This window comes from Rhea pennata, chromosome 8 (genome assembly GCF_028389875.1).
Source record: "Rhea pennata isolate bPtePen1 chromosome 8, bPtePen1.pri, whole genome shotgun sequence".
Classification (NCBI taxonomy): domain Eukaryota; kingdom Metazoa; phylum Chordata; class Aves; order Rheiformes; family Rheidae; genus Rhea; species Rhea pennata.
In genome coordinates, this window is record NC_084670.1 from 8,829,819 (window position 1) to 8,847,757 (window position 17,939).

Here is a 17,939-nt window from a genome sequence, read left to right on the forward strand (position 1 = left end):
TACAAAATAGCTATCTTATAAGTTGTTTTCCAGCCTGTGTTTGCTCAGTTGGTTATTCCTTATGTATAACCTTGTTCTTATTGATCTGTCATCATTTTTTCATCAGATTCTTTCTCAAATTTGTCATGCTCATTCTGAATTTCAATCCTGTCCTACAATATTTTTGTGGTCTTTTCAGCTTGATACCAATGACAGAGTCCTGGAAAATGATAAAAGGGGAGGAGCAGGATACTGAGCCCCGATAACTTATTTCCTAATTCTGTCATTTATTATGAATTGTTTGGTCTCTACGAGATGCTGGTAGTAAGCTGATGCCCACAGCATCAGCAAGATGTATGTGTAGCTATTATTTCTTTAGGAATATTGTTTATGAAATATCAAAATATTATGAAAAAGTAGGAAATATTGAAGCTGAACATGAGCAGCAATGGCAAAATATCAGTATAGATAGATATTTGGGATTCAGTAATCTGAGCAGAGTAAGTGCAAGTGTTTGCATGCCTGGTGAGCAGAGAGAGTAGTTAAAGCCTACAAAGGCTAGGAAGGCTAGTCTGCACCTTCAAATTTGGATAACTATTTCAAAGATGGTGAGCATTTGCAATTTAACCTGGAGTAATAGCAGCTTGGGATCTCAGGATATGAAGATAGTGATTCAATTAGTTCTTGTGTGGGCCTACATTTAGAAATGCTGGCCTAGCTTTTAGTGGTGACATAGCCACCTTCCTCCCCTTCTCCGTGTAAGGTGACTCGCAGACTTGTTTCTGCCTGTGGGGTTGGGATGTATAACGGGATCTTTTAGTAATCCCAAATGGCAGGACCTGCCTGCTCTGCGCTGTCAAGGAAAGCTTGATTTGCTCTTCTGGGTCTGCTCTAGGTCTTGAAGACGGTGCAAGTATGGATTAGATTTTAACAAGGTGGAATAAGATGAATACATAAGTCCTGATCCCACCCTTACGTCATTTGAATGTGCTGTAGTTGTTCCGAGTTTGCTGTAGACTGCTATCTCAGTACTTGATCTGCTTTTCAAACTTCTGCTCACATATTGTTGGCTGAAAATGAACAAGGAAAAATACATTTCCTTACCGGTTGTGACCGAATTTATGACTATTGAGCCTCCAACTTTCAGTTATGATTCTGTCCCATATATGTAATAACACATTTTCTGCAGGTGATGAGGTTTCAGTAACTTGCAATGAACTGCAGGTAGCAGTTTGGTTTATTTTGTAATGCTTCTTTTTGTGTACCTGAAAATGGGTCATTTTTCTCCTGCAAGAATCACAACAGGTATCTCCACAGGGGGAGAGTCGGCAGTTGGACTGCGTAGGGAGGAAGAGATGCGGCAGTTAGTTTCCCTCCGACTAAACCATCATTGTAGTTGGAACAAACCTACCTAGATGCAGGCTTTAAGCTTGCCAGGTGAAAATTGTTCACTGGAACAAATAAAAAAGACAACAATGATGATGACATCTTTAACACTTATAGTGAGGGAAAATCAGTCAGTTCAGGTTTCTGGTTTTGGAACCTCAGCGATTGCTTCCTTCTGTGACCTTTATAACAAGAAGTGTCAGGCTTCATCCTGTATGTATCAGACTAGCTTGGAATCGGATATTAATCCTGATGGAAAAGGATTATGCGATTTTCACAGGAACAGAGATAGATTATCCTTTTTGGCCTGGTTTGAAGGTAACGAGGGTGTCTCTCTGCAGCTGCTAGTGGGGAGCAGCACGTTCCCAAGAGAGCAGTGCCCAAACAACCACGCGTGGACAGCCGCTCTCACCTGAACTTTCTTTTCACTTCCCATTTGTTTCCATTGGCCGAACATGCTGCCTTTGAGGCCTTGCTGCTTCGAGTGGAGGTGATGTGGCTTGTGTCAGTCGGGGCCCTGAGCCATCTGCCTGCTAACAAGCTGCTCAAAACTCTGAGCAAGAATACCTGAAGGAACTTCTGAGATTGCCCTGTTCCTGGCTGCCCATTCTATTATTGTAAATAAATTTTTTTACCCAATGTCTTGATAAATATGTTTTGTCCTTAGGTGTGGACATATGGCCAGTATCTCTGGTGTTTGGCAATATCTCATTAAGCCGTGGCTCGTTCAAGGGGCTTGGGGCTGGTGCTGCCCCGTGCTTGCCTGCCATACCAAGGGGTACCGCAGTGATGCAGGGGGCAAGTCTGCAGAGGGATGACCTGGGGTAGCTTCAGCCACTTCAAGGGGTCTCAGTTTATTAAGACAACTGACTTGTTGTAAATATAAGCATGGGATTCTTAGATTACAGTAAAAGCTTTAATTGTACCACAACTTCTGCTGGGGAGCTAATTAAACTTGCAGGATTGTGCTGGGGCACTGCAGCCTGGGCTCCTTTGCTGAGGTCCATGTCATTAACATCATTCTTTGGTGTTGGTAGGCTCATGCATTGGAGAAATACGTGAGAAAGCATGGATTTTTTTTTTTAAAGAAAAATTATTTTAAGCTCTTCTATATTTGCTTTCTGACTTCTAAGAATTTTCCTACAAAGAATATTTTCTCAGACTTTCCAGAGAGCACTTCTCTCCTAAAGTAGGTAACATCAGTTGCTCCCTAGGAATGCATGTCTTCTCCTGCTGCTGTGGAAGGCACCACATGGGCTGGACACCTATCTTTTAGACAGCTAAAGTAAAGAAAAATGAGAGGAAAAAAACCTCTCTCCCTAATGGGAGTGCAGAAATCTTTGCAAGCTATAGCAGTAGCTTCTGCTTATTAGACCTGCAAACTGCCCAGTGAAAAATGATCTGAAAATAAATGCACAGTGATTCATCTTTTTCCCTCCCTGAGTTATACCTTTAATTAATCTGAATCAGTTTACAAAATCCATTTTTACTGAGATTTAGAAACACTTTGACTAGTAAATCTAGCAGTGTGTGCACAGTACTGTTTGTGATTGTTGCTACTTCAGACCTGCCAGCAGCTCAAATGTATGATTACTAATTGTCAAGGTTTGACTGAATGAATCAAAATGCTGTAGTTTTATGGTAAGGAGGAGGTCCAGAAATGAAGCCCTTTAATTACTGTACTAGCTTTAAGCTGATTCAGTGCATAGAGGCATGTTAGTTTTAGCTGTAATAATTTAAAAGGTGAAGGTTGTATATATAGGCTTAACTTAAAAAAAAAAAAAGTTGGTTTGGGTTTTTTGTTTGCTTTGTTTTGTTTTTCCTTATATCCCTAAATCCCTTATGGATGTAAGGGAGTAGTAGCTAAGCACCAGGTGTAGGTCATTAGAAAAATTAGTCTATTGATTTCAGTGAAACCCAGACTCAGCTCAGGATATTGCATGCAAATTACAGAAAACAATGGTATAAATGTGAAGCAGAATTAATGTATTTTATTACAAGAAGTGTAGCCATTGCATTTCCCTTGTCTTTGCAGGAGTGCTTTGTATTTCCTGATACAAGCTTGCTGTTAGCACTCCACGCTTGTTGCCTAGTTGCATTTTGATTTACTGCCGTTCCCAGTTTTGAACCCATCTTCTCCATTTATGTGCAAGTTTGTGCTGCTGCAAAGAAAGAGACAGTAAAAATCCTTTAGCCTGAACTATGGTAACTATCTTGAACTCATTTAAGACCACATTTAATTCCTTCCTCTTTAATCTAGTTATTCCTTAAAAAATTGATGAACACAAGTGCACGTTTCTTCTCGTTGGGGATCTCTGTGACTTCAAGCAGTATTTTGCAGGGGTATTCTAAAAATATTTTTCTCTTCTTTGTTCTTACTTCCTTGCTAACCACGTATCTGTCTGGTGTTTAATCTAACAGTTGTTCTGCACAGACTTGTTACCTCGAAGATCCATATCTTTCAGTAATGTAATAATAACTTTAAAATATGAAATCATTCACTTTGGGAAATTAAGGGCCTTTTTAGAATAATGTAGACACTGTTTACAGAATGTATTGTTAAAAGTATTTCTTTAATGTTCAGCGGGCAGCAAGTATGCCGAGAGACTAAGGTAAAGGCAGCCCAACCTGGTCTGAGTCATTTTGTGCTGCTGGGACAGTTCATGCCTAGTTCACATGGGCATACCAAGAGCCTTAACACAAGCCTTAGAATAGTTAGTGCCTTTCTCAGTTACACCGTGCTGTAAAAATAATCACCCAAGTGAGTAACCAGATAGCTGACCTTAAACTCCTCTAAACTAAAGTTAATTATTTTTATAATAATCTTGCACCAGGATCTATATATTATATCGGTGACTTTTTAGGACTACTTTTTTGGGGAAGAATCTGAGTCTGATAATGCTCAGAGACTATAGCAAGAACTTTCCTTAAACTCAGGCCTTTATTAATACAAGGGCGTAGGTGGAAAGAGGATTACTTTGGTTTTGGTGGGGATGAAGAGAGATGTATTTTAACATTACGGATGTTAAAATTGATGCAAATTATTTGTTCATATATCTTAGAATTCACATCCATGAGAATAGCCATAATGTAAATAAAAGGCAATAAATATTCAGGCCACACTATTGCAGAACAACAGTTGCATTTTTCAGTGAAGTTTATGTATCCATCACTGATACCCTGCAAACATTCGTGTGTCTTCTGAAACTGAGAGATACTCTTAAGTAACATTGGATTAATGAAATAATGCATCGCAGGCAAAATACCTGCAGTATGTGACACTCATCTCTCCAAAAGACTAAAATCAGTCTCTAAAATGAGACAAATGAAAGGCAGTGACACGTTGAGCTGAGGAATAGCGTACTCCTTGCCGTGCAAGGGTATTCTGTCCCAGGGCGCTTACTACTTAAGTTACCTCAAACAGATTCTTGTGGAATTGCTTCACAGCATTACTGACACCGCATGCTCGCTTGACAAAACAGGCACAGTGCTCAGAGTCTGGTCTAGCACACCGTCCGTTCTGCAATCAGTGAGGTTTCTGAGACTTTTTCATAGACATCAGCTTCTCTATCCAGGCTTGGGACCAGAAGCTGCTACAGAAGTGCAACGGCGTGGCTAAGAACTGCTCCTCCTGCTGCTGCCAGCTAAACTTCTTGCTGTTTGAATCTTTCTTCTGCTTTGCTTTCCCTGCTGTGTTACAACTGAGCCTTTGTCCCTGCTGTCCAAGTTCTGCGTGATCCCAGTCTTGTCTTTGGTGTGCCACTGTTATACTCTCCTATATTGTTATTGCTGCAGATACTTTTTCCTCTCTTGATTACATCATCATCACTATGCAACTACCCCACGTCTTCCTGCTACATTTTTCCAAATTTGTGGGGTTTTTTTTTTTTTTGTTTGTTTTTTTTTTTGTTTTTTTTACTTTAAACTTATTGCTGAAGAGAACTGTTACCTGTTCTTGCATTTCTTACCTGCTTTGTCTCAAGGACAACCTGTCACAGATACGAATCAGAGCTTGCTGTCCCAGCCATGTGGGTTGCTGGGAGCTTCATCGGGCTTACTAATCATAGCAAACACTACATTGAGGAGCAGGTACTTGCAGAATCATGCTTTAGCATGGTAGTCCCTTCTAGATAGGGAATGCATCAGCATTTTATAAATGGATGCAAAGATGTGTGTGGCCTACACAGTCTTCATAATGAATGTTACTCCATCAGATGATTGCAGGAATTTTATATTGCACTATCATGACACACCACTCTGTGTGAATTGTGAGTTTAGCATTCGTGAAGAACAAGTAGGATGAAGAGACATGGGGAGAACTGTGCCAAATGGTGCTTGATTTGGTAGCTCTTTTTATGGAAAAATTCCCAGCTCTTTAGAAATATTTTTTGAGAACAAAAAGATGTTCCTACAGTTTCTTTCCTAAATTCTAATTGTTACTTGTGTCTTTGACACTCTCCCCCAGACTGTATATATGTTAATAGGGTTTATAAAAATGAAGTACCTTTGCCTTTAAATTCCACTAAATGTTTTCTCTGTGAATTTTGTACGAGCATCAAATTGTTGAACTGTTTGACAGACTGAAAAAAAAAATCAGAATGAAGCTCAAAGGACAATAATTCTCCTTCATACAATCTAGAAAACAATACTATAAAGTATTACATCAGCTGTTGGCAGCTGTAGGTTTGCCTGCCAGTTAATTTACTATCACAAGTGTTCCAGAATCCTTTGTAATCCAGCCATTGCTATTTATATTCCAAGTGATTTATTTAAGGACTCAGTATACGTCAGTGAAAAGTCACCAAAAAAAAGCAAAATGAAGATTAGTTGGCTGAAAGTGCATAAAATAGAGAACAAAACTCCCACAATGGAGCTGAGATAAAATTTATACACGATAAATAACTAAAAGGAGAGAATAGCTTTCTTTTTCAACCCATTGTATAGGAGCTAAGGACTCTGATTTTGGCACTAGGCAGTTCCCATCAAAGGCTATTAAGAGCAGGGAAACAGGTGTCTAGTGGCCAGTGAAGGAAATGAGAAGTCGTGACACCTGAATTGAGAGCACAGCCCTGTCCCTAACATTGCGCCTGGAGAAAAAGTATTAACTATTTAATGCCTTAGTTCATCTTCTGACTGTAGTGGTACCCAACTCTCAGCTGCTAAAATGATTGCTTATTTATAAGATGTTTTTTTCTGCAGAGAACTGTAATCATGCAAGGCAACTTTATTATGGTCTTTGGAAAATGCTAAGTTAAGAAAAAACTATGAAGGATTGTGTAGCGGAGCACAACATTTTTAGCGCTGAGTCGTTAGGTCATTCTGAAGCAGGGATTTGAATGGTGTCTCTTAGGACTTGCTGTTATACAAGCTAAAATGATCAATCAAGGATAAAAAATGGACTGTTCTCATCTCATAGATCATTTCACAGTGAAACAGTTAAACTCTTGGCTGCTTTCTGAAAAACAGAGATCTGCATTAATAAGGTGACCTTATCAGAGCCACCCCTGGGGGGAAGGGAGGGAGAAAAAAGGTTGGGGAAAGAAAGTGAATCCTATTGTTAATCCTTTTTTCAGGGAGACTTGGATTCCTGAATGCAAATTACTTTATATTTAAATTGTGTGCAATCACAAAAGATTCGCATCTACAATTGACAGTTATTTCATTAGCTGACTCATGGAGCCTTGCAAATGGTTTCCAGTGTTAACTTTCCTTAGATTTGTTTTCTTTGTTCTTAGCAGCTCTTGCAACAGCGATCATTTTGATTAATGTATTCAATGCTCTGTTTGATTCATGTTTTTTGCAGCAGTCAGCGTTCTGGTCTGGGTAAGGTGAGGCTGCAAGGTGGCTTTAGCGCTTCTCTAGTGCTGCTCTGATGGGCTGGCGTCTAGCTGCAGATGAGAGAAGCATGTAGTCTGCTGCAATGTATTTTGCATGGTGGCGGCCCCAAACATAAGTTTAAACAGCCTTTAACTTAACAGGGACAGGCCCAGCTACATCCCTGTAGGACAGCAGGAGGGCCCTGCGGTTCAGAGTGGCACACCACATCCCAAAACTAGAGCTGGTGAGCTCATCTGTTGAAATTGCTCCAATATTAATTTCTGTATCAGTTCTCGGGAGGAAGGAGAACGCCTAGGCTAAAATTCAGCATATCTAGCTCCAGGCACATGAAAACTAGGTATCCAGTTTGAGTCAGACATTGAGAAACCAACAATGGAGGTGGTGGCCCTCCATTGACCTAAAAGATTAGCTTAAACCAGCTGCTGAAGTTTTATTAAGCTGAAGTTAAGGCTGATCCTGCCTACCCCACCTGGACTGCATGGCATAATGAAACTATAAGCATCAATCTAAAAAACAGATATGAAAATTCCTTGATTAAATGCCCCAGATACAAATCCATCATGCAAGAAGTTACCTGAGGCCTGCAAGCTCTTTGTACCGATTTCTTCCTTTCTTTTTTATTTGTTACTCACCCTTTCATTTTTGTTCCTTTCAGAACTTGCTGACGTTGTTGTTGCAATCTATCTGCCGTTCCCTGCCGAAGCCTCTTCTTTCCTTGTTTTTTCAAAATCTTTCATCAGTGCCTCCAGCATTACATTGTTCTTCTATCTGCATCGAGCTCCTAGTCCTAAAATACAAAGACCTCGGTGGCCTGGGCCTTAGTTAATTCACAAGTCACTTGTCTCTGTTACCCTCCCCGAGAGTTCAGGAACCTTATCAGAGAGAGATCCCAGGACGAAATGTTGGAGACACAAAGGCAGAGCCTCGGCGATAAAATCAGAAGGCCTCAGGTCTAACCACCTCTGTTCCGTATTGTAAAATACTGCTTTGAAACTACCGTTCACATGCAACTGGTGTGAACTCATCAAAAGACTTTTTACTTCCTCATGAATATTTTAAATCAATTTTCTGTTTTTATAGGAAATCTAACGTAGCGGGTTTTTTACGAGATGTTTATTTTGTTTGTGAAAATAGAAACCTTTCACTTTTCTTCAGGATCAAATCTCTTTATTTTTTATCCTGCTTTTACATGGACAACTACAAAAATAAAGGGGGGGGAAACAGTTTGGGAGTGACTATGGAGGAGGTTCTGAGAGAAAGTAGCAGAAATGGACATTATTTTCTGCTTCACTAGTCAGAGTACTTTTCCCTGTTGTCATTCTTTTGATTCAAAATAGTAAATATAAAAGAATTTTCTTAGCCTTTTTCTCAGACTTATTTACTTCTTAGCAGTAGATATTTAAATTTTAAAGTAAGAGAGGAAAGTAGGGATTGAGGGGATTGAGCACTGGAGAAGGATGATAATTAATGGACACTTGAAAGTCAAGGAGAAGGGAATAAGAGAATGACTCAAAGCGTATGAACTGAAATCTGTTAGTGTTGTTCATTTTTATTTCACCAGCAAATAGATGTATGGATCTTTGCACAAACATTTGTAGCTAAAATTCTATCAAACTACTTTTTCACACAAAACATTGATAAAGCATAAGTTTTGGACAACATAACTGGGCAGGAGAAGCTTGACCCACTTTTCTAGTTGATATGAAAAAAAATATCCTGAGCTCTTTGTCCTAGATAATAATATTAAATGCATACAAATGCTCAACATGCAAAATAATAGAGAGAAAAAGTACTTTTTTCTGCTTAGTTTTGGTTTTAAATATTTTTATGCCAAAATGGTAGACTTTCTGAATGCTGTGATAGAGAGCTGCTACTTGTGAACAACAACTTCAATGTTGCTGGTTGAGTTCTAGCTTAATGTATGAATCCCACGTCCTTCCTGTCACGAAATCTCCATTTTACCACTTTTTCAGTATTGCTGGCATATGTCTCCAGCTGTCTGTTGCTGACATAGGCTTGCATGTGATTATCTGATGCTGAGCTGTTCTGCTCTGTTTTTGTGTTTTTAATCTCTCCAGCAATACCTGAGCATGCTGTGCAGATTGTGATTATTGGGGAAGAATACAATCGTCTTTGAAATTTCCTGTCCCTCACAGAACACTGGAAATTCTTACGATCTTTAAATCTAGACTGAATGTGAACTAGATTTCTTTCTGATTTCACAATTTAACACTGCAGACTGTTGTCTTATTGACTGTAATGTTAGCATTTTCCAGATTGGCAGACAAATTGCCTTGTAGGAGTGTCTATGTGTGTATTTATATATCATCCAAAGGTTAAACTATAGAATATATTTTAATTGCCTAGAGATAACTTAGTAACTTAAATAACTAGAACCAAAACTTCTAAATTTAAAAGATGAAAGTTAGGTACTGAAATCCAAGTTACTTTCCAAGTAAATATCTCACCCCCACCTCAAATACTGATTACTGGCAGCCTTCCACTGTTGTTCATTAAACGAGTATCCCAAAGACATAGCTGCCATTTTAGAAGAGCTTTTAAGACAGAAGAATATTATGAGAATTTCTTCTAAGGCTTACTAAGCATGGATTTTATATTGATCTTGCTAGTTCAGAGAGGAATGTAAGTTAAAAACAAAACATAATGTATTTAAAGTGGGGCATTTGTATGTAAATGAATTTTTTTCACTGTCAACTGACTTCAAATCTGAAGATATAAAAACCCAAACCCCCAAACAAACCAAATATATGAGACACATTAGGAGAATGGTATGTATGCTCACTGAGAGTGTTTTGTCAGAGAAGACAGGACCTTGGAGGTAGTTGAGGCATTTAAGAATATTAAGAGAATGTAATTGTTACTTACATTTCTTACTTCTCATTTCAGCTACATTTTTTTCTTAGAATATAACCGCCCCAAAATTACGGTGGAGTAACCAGTTTCCTGCAAATCAGCTGATTTAGAGTAACTGCCTATGTATGTGCTCTAACTATTGGTAAACATGAGTTAATTCAAAGTATTTTAGCTGTCAGTGGAAGAAATATGTTACCCTGCAGTAGCTTGGTCACCTGCTATGCTTTTAGCTTTGCAGGCAATCCATAGGAAGTCAACTGGAGTTTAATTCATAGCGCCTGAGGTCTGGGGACACATGCATTCCTTTCCTGGAGATTTGGCTTGGGAGAATTACATATGTCTAGCTGAAGAATAGGATTTTTTGAGCTGGAGTTGCAGAGTGCGGCAATACTGGACATCTCGCTTCCTGGGTACAAGGTTAGGAGGTTAAAGATAAAAAATGGGAGAAAATTGTGATCCCCTCCTGGCCTTGCTGGCCAGTATTTATAGGAATTTCCTCTGATCAGTCTGCTGAATGTGTTTGCAGATACCTACCTTCAGGTAAGACTTCCAGTCTGTGACAGTAGGAGGAGTGAGGTATCCTCTTGCCGTCCGTGCTCCAGAGACGGGTGGGAGCTGAGACATGCTGTGCTCCATGGTATCTACTGCCCGGGTTCGGGGCGCCTCCACGCACAGCTCACACGTCGTGTGAGGTCTCTGGAGATACGTCCAGCATTAGGCAATAACTGCATGGGATTTCCTGGGCTGTGATTTTGCCCGAAGGTGTTTCAGTTGCACCCCAGTCCTTCCTGGTGTCCAACCATTCCTTAAGTCCATTGTGCAATGTGGAATATCAGTGGGAATGTTTGCTGGGCTTGTTCTTTTTTTTAATACTATGATAGTGGTTAGGAGTGATTTCAGCAAGTCTGTGAGAGGCCACATAGAATCAAAATGTGTGTGTCATGCCCGGTCTGTAAAATCAGTAAAATGCACCTGTGGATGGTGGCTGATCACTAAGGTAAATACAGAAGGCTCAGTGTAACAACACTGCTCTCTCCTCTCCGTTAAATTATAATTGGTGTCCTGTAATTGGGATTAAACACTGACTCGCCCTTGGAGACCGTCTACACCATTGACTGTGGAGAAAGTCCCTCCAAGTCAAAGGCAAAGTAGATAATCTGTGTACTCAACTGTCCTAAGTTGTTAAGAGATGTGACAATTCATCACTTTTCATGAGTTAAAATTTGTTTAAAATACTATTAGCTCACTTTCCGACCAGTTAACTTTTTTAATCAATATCTTAAGCTACTGCACTGCTCTGCTGCTGCCTCCAAAGAAAATTCAGGTTTCCTTAGTTCTGTTGTCTTTTCTTGTATCTCTTGTGGTTTTGGATAAAAACTGTAGGTATGCAATATATTTATGTTCACTAAATACTGCAATATATTCTCAGTAATAGCATCTTTTACTTATGATCTGATCTGTGCTGTCTGCCCACCTGTCTTATCTTTTCTATTTTATTACCTCTTATATGTACTGGTAAATAAAAAACAGGGAATTTGGAGAAATAAGCCATTGGGAGGAAATTCTGTGTATCATATCAGAGCATTTGAAGGAATATGAAAATATATACAGCTCCTCAATCTATACACCAGGATTGAATTTAGGGATGGACACAAACCCTGCTTACTCTGGCTGTTCTGGAAAGACTGCTTTTGCAATATTTTCTGCCTTCAGAATAGTAAAAACAGTTATGATGAATTTAACAAAGTCTATGTATGGCAATGCCCTAGACAGTTGCTTATTTTCATTGACATCTTTTCATCGGTTTGGACTGTGGAGTATCTGCAGATGGTGTATGTTCAAAATACTGGATTACTGTGTTTTCAAGTACAAACCTTATAAAGGAAAAGAAATACAAGACTATGTGTTCAAGCATCAAAATTTGATTATATGCAGGATCTAATCTTAATATCGCACCATCCTCACTGAAAAGTATTGCAGAAATATTCCAATTCATATTCTGAATGGTGTGTTCCTCTGAAATCATCTTGCAGAATACTTATTCCTACCAGGAAAAGATCAGTAGATTGAACTGAATAAAAATGTATATATTAAATTGCTTATTTAAATGTCCAGCTTTCATGTTTGTAGAGAATTTAAGCAGGAGGCAATATAACCTGAGCTTTGTTTTATTGATAAGAGAAGCTAATGTGAGTTACAAAATAGGAAAGAATGAAAAGGTGTATGATATGCTGAAATGTGGAAAAAAAATCAGATTTCAGTTATTAGTTTTCACAGCTGTATTTGCATAGAAAATATATTAATGGTTGTATGACGTTTCATGCAGGAGCTTGATAGAGCTTCCTTAAACATAATCATGTTAGAAGAGTACTTAAAGGGAACTTCAAACTTGAAAATTCCCGTTTCAGTGGGGGAAAAAAAAAAGAAAAGAAAAAAGAACTACAGTTTCTCTAGGGCATTTTAGTACAGATATTTTTTATGAAACAAAGCTTTCTTTGTTATGAGGAAGGATAGTGACAGCCTATGAAAGGCCCTCCTTTCTGATCACACCTAAAAAAAATCCTGATTCCCCTGAATGTTAAATATTATTGCACAATAAATGTTGCTTAGGCTTTTGCGGAAAATAATAGCAAAGCATAAAGTCCCTTGGAGATTCAGAAATCTCGTGGGCTGTCAGCTTCCTATGCCATTTTCTATTCTGAGGGCAACACCTTTTGTGTAAGTGAAGTGAAGACGAATGCCAGCGTTTCTTTGCTGTGTGAGATTACTGTGTAGTTCCTGCTCCCTGAAGAAGGAGAATTCCTGTTGGCTTCTGTTGGGGACTCTTATAGATGACCCACATGAATTTGTGGGTGTTAGGTGACAGCTACTCCTCACAGTTTTTTTTTTTTTTTTTTTTTTTTAATTCATCTACCAGCTCAGACCAAGTGCAAGTTTATTTAGATAATCTGTAAATGATACAGACGTCTGGTCTCTGCATGAGTGGAGAGCTTCACAAAGTGCAGTAAAGGTTGTCATACCAATAAGCACTTGTACATTCAGTTTCTAGATTAGTTTGGCACTTATAACAGTAAAGAATTATGTGCTTTCAATTTAAATGTGATTATTAATAAGACAGAGCTGAAGAAGACACCTTTCTGAAATATTCCAATCATTATTCCTGTTCTATGTTATTCCCAACTCACCTTCCACAAAGGGCATTTTACACGCTTGTATTAGCCGAGATTCTCCAGAAGGGCTGTTGGTCCATTTCAGATTATAACTTTCCTTAGAAGGAAAAAAAATCTCTTCTGAAGTGCTGAGATGTGAGTGCTAATTACCGGAAATAATTGCTAAAAACTCACTTTATATTGATATATAACAAGCCTTGAAGAAACTTAGAAAGAGTAGGACAAGAGTATGAATTAAATGGCACTGATACATGAGAATATACCTCTTTTAGCAGTTTTGAGTTTGACTCTGTCCTCATGTATGCAATGTTCTTCCTGATGATGCTGATTGTCAAGAACCTTCCAAAAAAATAAGACTCATCTCTAGAGTCTGTCATCTCCAGCCAAAATCAACTGCCTGAAGAAACACAGAGGTGTGAGGAACGTGAGATTTCACTCTGGTAAAACTGCAGTCAGCAGTAGTTGACCTCTTTTTTTTTCTTCTGTGCATATCCCAGATCACTGTGTGATCATTTTGAGATATAAATGTCAGTGCAAGACAGAACTGCACTGTGCAGATGTGAGAATAAAAAACTAAAACAGAAAGATTACAAAAGTAGGCCATTAGTAGCCTCTTAGGCTCTGATTAAAGCATAATAGGACTTGGTACATAATTGTGGGCAGCATCTACTATGATACTTTTCACTAAAGCCTGAAGGTTACAAAAAGACTTTAGTCCTTGACAAATGAAAGTCACTTTGTCATCTGAGATACAGAAGGGATTGAATTCCTGCAGTGGTGCAAAATCTATGTCTATAAAAGCTACACAGACTGATCTCATATTAGTGAAATGACTATCAAAAGCCAGGGAAAAATCTGTTTAAAAAGGTAATAAAAAAAAGGAAAATCTCAAATCAAATGTCCAAATTTCCAGATAGAGTGGAAATATATAGGGTGATGCTCCCAGTGGGTGGCAGTGGATCTGAGATCAGTAGAGATCATCTGGGCTACAGCAGCAATGATGTCTTCAAAGCAGTTGAAGATAGTTGCAGTGATACCAAAAGGACAGGTTGCAAAGGTGAATCCATGCACAAGCCAGCTCAAGGGAAACATCGTCTTTCCTAGTTTTTGTTCAAGCAAGAAGTTTAAGGAATGGAAAACAGCATACTGCCTGAGTACAAAAGATGTCATTTAGCAAGATTTTGAATGGTGCACAGCAGGGTGGGAGCTGGGAGTCGTGGCAATTTGAGAGTCATTTGCAGCTCCCAGACAACCTAGCTCCCGGCTTCCGCTGAGCCAGGAATGCGGCGAGAGCAGGGAACTGCTACCTCACACAGAGGCAAGACAGCACCCACTGGCAGCGTCTCCTCTTCCTGTTGACTTTCTGTGGGCACATTTAACCTGTAATTTGGAAAAGGAAAATGCAGTCTGGCACACAGTCTTGAAAGGTTGCCAATCCCAGATCTATCCATTGTGGAGCCCGCCAGAATGGGAAAGATAAGTATCTTACAGACCAATATCCACGGCAACAGGCAGCAGAATTTTATCTTTTCAATACATATAAAAGCACAAAGAAAATAATTATCTATTTACTTCCAGTTTTGTAACAGTAAAATGACCTTTAGGTCAGGAATTTTGGACAGTTAATGACTGCCTGGCTTCTTCTTTCGTCCTTGGTTTCTCCAGCCAGTCATTAACAGTGAGGAAAGTGCCTTCTCCAGTGGTCACTTTTGCTTAATCATTACCTTTTCATGTTACAGAATATACCAGCTACCTCTGGGAAATAAATGCCTCCTATGTGAATGGATCCATAATGTGCTTTTTTAGGTTTCATTTATTTGAAAGAATATTCTGTTAGGATGTGAGAGTTTAATGTAAAAGATGATTGAGTATTATCTTCAGCCCCACGAAAGGCTAGATCACTCTCAGGAATTGGGACTAAATAGCCTTGCAGTGCTGCCTTTCCTCTTCCGGGGATGGTTTTAGGCCGTAGATTTCAAAAGAGTAATCTTAAGAATTTATCTGTGTAATCTAGGTTCTATCACTATTCTCTTGGTAGTGGAGTACTTCAGAAATTAAATATTTGTGGACACAAATATTTTCTCCTCCATCTTCTAGAATCATATAGGGATGGACATTGGGTTTTTTGGCTTGAATTTTATGTGTAATCCTTGTGATGCTGATGGCGAAGTATTGAAGATTATTTAAAAAGCTAAAGTGGGAACAATTCTCAGGAATCCCTGCCCCACCTGGTTTGTCTAGCTGAAGATTGCCTTCTGCCACAAATCCTCTCCATTTCAAAACACCTAGAAGCTCCATGTGACTTTCTGACTTTTTTAGAGGAAGATTCATTTATACCTGGAAATGACTTTATCTTGTACTTTATTAATAAAACTGAGGCACTGTGGAATGGATCAATTTGAGGTATTTTCTGACCAGAGACAATTTATTGATCATATTCTTCGTAAAAATTAAATAGATTATGAGTGGATTGTATCATGCACACACATAAACCTTTGAGTGGTGCTCAGTACTTGTGCATTATTTGAGTTATTCTTGAAACTTTCTGTCTTTAAATGCTACTGTTAAAATACAACGAGTTAACTAACGTGCCTTTGGTCACTTCTCATTGCTATCTAGAAAATTGTGGATGTATCTTTCCTTGAGAGTGTATTTGAGCTTTGAAAGAATTGTTTAAGAAATGTAATGCTTGGAGGATAAATTCACAAGGAAGCAATAAAGTTTTCTAAGCAGTGTATTTAAAGTGTAGGGATTCCCTATAGTATTCCAGTGTGTGGCTGTTGTTGAGTCGTCAGGCAGCAGCAAAGCCTCTTCACTTGGATGGTGAAAGGAAATGGGAATTTATCCATCAGTGGATTAAAAATCAATACAGTGTCCCTTGATAGCATCATATTAAATATTGAAGCAACATGACTGATGAGCCTAATTTTAATGTTTTGCTGTGAAAGTGAGTTCGCATCTGGGTAGCTGTTGTTGGTACTATCAGCTTTTCATTTTGAATCTTTAAGTGAAAACACAGAGTGCAAGTCAAAACAAGCGTCATCTTTTGCTTCAACACTTTCTTTTTCAGGAAAAATAACAACAGAAAAATATAGTTAGTGTTCCAGGAAATAGCCACTGAGAAGTCCAGGATAGGTTGTGACTGTACATTGTGGTTTCCTGAGTCCTGGAGTGACACTTTTACTTTTTAAACTGTGTCTTTATTTATATTTTGAAAATACGACAGGCTGCTTTTCTGCAGGGTTATGTTTGTTGCTGGACTTGCTAGAGGATTTAAATCTGGTGAGGATTCAGTAATTCTGTTATCAAAGAGTTTGAAACCTACACCTCTGAAGGAACTCTACATCTTTAAGCCTCGAGCTAATGTTGTGTTCCCTGGATAGCCATTGTTAAACAGGCTAGCAGAAATGCTGAAGGTCCAAATGAACAGAGAGCTGATACCTGTGCATTTGGATTCTGAGCTTAAATGGATCTTTTCCTCAGCTTCACCCTAACCAATATGGATTATGTATAGATATTAAAGCCAGAAATTAACACCGTTCCTGGTAGGCAGGACAGAAATGTATGGGATTGATATTTCTTCCTCAGCATTTTAATGCCTTCTTGGTTCAGTGTGTGCACTAGGGACCAAGTGTAAACATGCACTCTCTCATCCCGACCGTTAATCTGTTTCCAGAAATGCTGGTCAATGGGGAATTGTGAAATAGCCTAAGGGATTTGAGATCCATTTTTACTGCTGATAAAAAGATCTCTTTGGAGCAACCTTTGTATAACTGAACCTTGAAATGCACAGTGTTGCAAGTAACAGTTTAGAGTGTTCCTCTTCTAAGTCAAGAACAAAAGATGCTAGTTGCCTTTACATAAATATTTGTAGTTTTCTTTCATTGGGGCATATTACCCAGTGTTTTTGGCACTTGAAGAGATCATTCCTCTTTTAAGTTTATCCTAATTGTTGTGTCCTTAGTTTCTTTTCATTTCTCCTGTTATTTCCAGTTTCTTCATTTTTTCTGTGTTCCTTTCCCTTGACAGCAACCCTAGATGTTGCTAATAGATCTTAGCTGCCAAGGAAATACAATCTCAGTAAGGTTCAGTGTTCCAAATCATTCACTAGCCACTGAACTTAGCGGTGCAAAATTGTCCTTTGTGTAATTCTGACAGAGTCCATGGAGTAACTCTAGCTATTGGTCTGTTCTGTTGTCTTTCTGCAACTTCTTATACCTCTACTGTAACATGAGGTAGAGGAGATATGATCGCTACAGCAGCTGTTGTTGTCTGATCAGCAACACAGTCTTTGCTGGAATTTCATTTCCCTTACAGCCTCGCTGCTAGAATACATTTGTCATCCATACCTTGTAGCAGAATTACATTTGCCTGTAATTACATACCAGTCTGGCAATACTTTATTGTTAGAATAAAATATAGGCATTGAAATATCTTTAAAGTTTAAGATTTAAAAATCTTAAACTGCAGATTTGTGAAACTCTGTAATTGCCAAAATAATAAAGCTCCCATTATTGTATGGGAAGTTTAGAGCTTGTTACTGAAATACTTTTATCAGCTTGCAAACTAAAGTAAACTGTGTTACTTATGTTTTCATTTTTTAAGAGGCAGATTTCTAAGGTGGGTGTAACAATAGATTTCTGAAACTTCAGTTGTTTTCAGCTTGTGGTCCATCTGGCAGAGCCCAACTAC

The 17,939-nt window shown here is 38.7% G+C and overlaps 1 protein-coding gene across 2 annotated transcripts in view; it reads left to right on the plus strand.

The window, feature by feature from the left end:
• BEND5 (BEN domain containing 5) overlaps nt 1-17,939 on the plus strand; it is a 592,354-nt gene that overhangs the window by 541,394 nt on the left and 33,021 nt on the right. The gene's annotated exons all lie outside the window — the stretch shown is intronic.